The sequence below is a fragment of the Porites lutea genome, chromosome 1 (genome assembly GCF_958299795.1).
Source record: "Porites lutea chromosome 1, jaPorLute2.1, whole genome shotgun sequence".
Classification (NCBI taxonomy): domain Eukaryota; kingdom Metazoa; phylum Cnidaria; class Anthozoa; order Scleractinia; family Poritidae; genus Porites; species Porites lutea.
Genome location: NC_133201.1, coordinates 27,162,158 through 27,165,642, shown reverse-complemented (window position 1 = coordinate 27,165,642; position 3,485 = coordinate 27,162,158).

Below are 3,485 nucleotides of genomic sequence, written 5' to 3'. Positions count from 1 at the left end.
TTCTGTGTATATTGAATTTTTATTCATTCAAAATATTGCCCCATATTAGGAAATCTAAAGGCCTGTTTACAAGGAGGTGGCGGACCCCAGGTAGGTGAGGTAACCCGCTTAGGTGAGGTAACCCACCTGTCCATATAATCTCTCATTTTAATTTGATCACGTTTACATGGTAGGTGGCATGGGTGACCCGTCACATGTTTCCTCACCTATCTGAGGTCCCCCACCTCCATGTAAACAGGCTCTTAAGACAGCCTTCGATTCCACGCCGTGGATTCGGGATTCTTTGTCGTCGGAACTTGGACGCCGGATTCCAATCGCTAGTAGGATTCCGGAATCCTTGAGCTCTATTCCGGATTCCAAAGCCAAGGATCTCGAATTCCAGAAGCAAAAATTAACAGCATTCCGGAATCCCCATTCCCTTACACGGGACGAAAAATATTTCTCCGTCTCTGATTGATGAGGCGGGGAAAGGTCGGAGGTGTACGTATCAAGATTCAAACCCGAGTCTTCCTGAGGCCTACAACCCTGGTCAAAACATCATGGGTCACTTTAGGAAATTATTAAGCGCCAAGACACCCTTTGCCATTTTAACTCATATCCTGCCTCTTAGGCTTAAGCTTAGGAATGTTGTTGTAAGAGCCCATTTCTGCTGTCCCCGTTTCCCCCAAGCAGTGTTGATTGTGATGAAACAAAAGTTATATGCCAAACGTCAACACTGCACTGGAGGGGGAGGGGGGGGGGGGTGGGGAGAAGGGAAAATACCTCATTTGGGCGAGCTATTGCGTTAGTGTCCCAAGAGTTTTGACCAAGGTTGTGAGTAAGAATGTTGATAATTAGAAACTGTGCAACTATGTAGCATGACTCTTGTCGTCTCTCCAGTAGCTAGCTCGTCTTAACATGTTTCTTGAACTATCTTATCCTGAGAATAAGAACTCCATTTCTAAGTATTTTATGGCGTCTGGAACAAACAGCCTTTCCCTGACAGGGAACTTCCAGAAAACAGACTGAAGTTAACTACAAAAGGCTGCCTTTGGGCAGTTTTTACTACAAAATCAGTAAAGAACTGCGGTACGTGGTTGAAACATCGCGATTAATAACCAACTGACTATCGTAAGATAAACGGTAAATAGTCTGATTAATCCCTAAGATACATTGCCATGGTAACTGCTAATGACAAAGCGACGCTTGTTTTTAGCCAAACATGTATTATATACATCCACCTCTACAAAAGTGCTGCTACAGCTTTGGTTTTCTTTTTTTCTCTGCCCTTTTAAATCTTTTAAAGTTAAAACCATCAAAAAAAGTGAAAACGGACACGAGCCACCTTACTGATTTTCATACTAAACGCGATAATTATAATACATTATTTTTCAATCAAAAGAACAATTTTCCCAAATCTTTTAAGAAAACCCATGCCATGCAAATTCTTTAAGCGGAACATAAACACATTTTCAATTGCCAAGTATTTAAGGTTGTAATAATTTCATTTTGGCCTTGCTGTTCGTTTAGCCTTTTTACGGCTTAGATTTTTAGCCGTCAGCCTTTTATATTTGCGTAGTAGTTTAAAAATCTTTAAGTTTGATTGTAATTAGTGTCAGTAATTTTCAATATTACTGATATGATCTAACTGACGACCTCCATGAAAACCAATTCGTGTGACGGGAGCTTATTTTTATTTCTACTATTATTATTATTATTTTTATTATTATCATTATCATTATTATTGCTATTGTTTTTGTCGCTGTTTTACACACATTTGTCGCTTGAAAATATCGCACACATGACAAAGTCGTTGATCCGGAGAATAGGGACCTTACGATCCGACAACGCCGACGTTCATGAAAACGTCGCTGAAAAATAGACCTCGCACCCTTTTAAACTTTTTCGCGATTATCCCAATTCTCCCCGTTACTTTAAAGAAGAGAATTTTGGTTGGAGCTGAAGAGAAGGGACCTCGCTAGAGTTCAGACAGAGATGGTAAAACATATCGCCTTGCCGTTCCCGTTCTCAAATAAACTTTAAATTCGGTCATTTCTCGTCGTAGTTGTGTAGGGACAGCAAAGAAATGTACAAAAAAGCGTGATGCACGTGCAGAGTTGTTGTTTTTCTCATTAAACCTCATGCTATTTTGACGTTCTCCTTGCTGTCGACGTAGTAGTTTCGTTACGTAAGGTCCCTGGTTACATTTACACCATCCTCGAAGACCCAAGGGCAGTCAGTCGGGTCGAGAGAAAAGGCGGGACGAAAGTTTTCAAATACGGCCAAGACTTTCGTCCTGCCTTTTCTCCCGACCCGACTGACTGCCCCTGGGGTCTCCGAGGATGCATTTTCACCAAATCAACGACAGACAATCAGCTCCTGCGATATATTAATGACCAAACGAAACGCTAAATTTGAATAGATTGTAGCGACACAATGACGACACAAAATTTAGCAGGTCCCTGAAGCTTCCCTCCAGGACATTAAATGTCTACATAATGTTATTACTATCAGTAACTTCGCAAGGTCAATCGCAGGGAATTTAATCAAAAGGCTGTGCACCAAAAATCAAATGTGAAACGTTGTATGTCGAATTAAAAATCGAATTGCTGTCCAAGGAAGCTCAGCGAAGTGTCGCCACAGGCTCTTAACAATAATCCATGAGCCTTTTTTAAGAGCAAGGCTTGGGCGGTATTTAAAATTGATAAAGCAAAGTTTGCACCTACTATTATGGCAGTTTTTCCGCTTTTACGGTTGACTTCTAATGTCTATTGTAGACCAAAGTCTACATCCTATAAAAGATAGCGTGTGTTCCGAACATTATGAGGCGTCGTTAAAAGAACTTTTCAGCTCGGGTAACGAAGCAAGCATGGAGAAGCCGTGGGTGAAAGGGAAACAAATTAAAGAGCTGCAAAAACGCAGTTATGGCGTATTTGGAATGGTTGTTTAATTTGAACTTACAGTCAAGCCAGGTCAAGCGTACCCCCCAAAATTCCATTAATGAATTTATTATTCGAAAGTTAAGTCTGTTGGCAGTAGTAGATTTCAGATTCAATCATCTCTACATTATTGCATGCGTAATGAGCCGTGAATTCACACGCGATTCAGTTACGAAATTTCTACCCGCTCAGTTTCCCTGAATTTGATGTAAATGTCTTCTAAGAATTTTAATTCATTCAAAGATTTTCAATCTGACCAAATAGAGACAAGTTCTCGTAAATTATTCACTGCTCATTACGCAAGCAAACGACTTTTGTCAAATAATCAATTCATTAATAGAATCTTAGAACCTGTTTTGACTGTAATCCGCTGTTCACGTGAACGCAAAATGTAATCATACCGTGATCACGCCGATCTATATAACTTTATACAGTCAAATTATTTTGAAGGAATTGTTTGCATCTTAATTGATGTTCTAGTCACCCGGGCCAGATCGTTCTACGTACTGCCTCACAGTCGTCCAGCGATATATTGCAAGCTTTGACCACAAAAATCTACGTTCAATG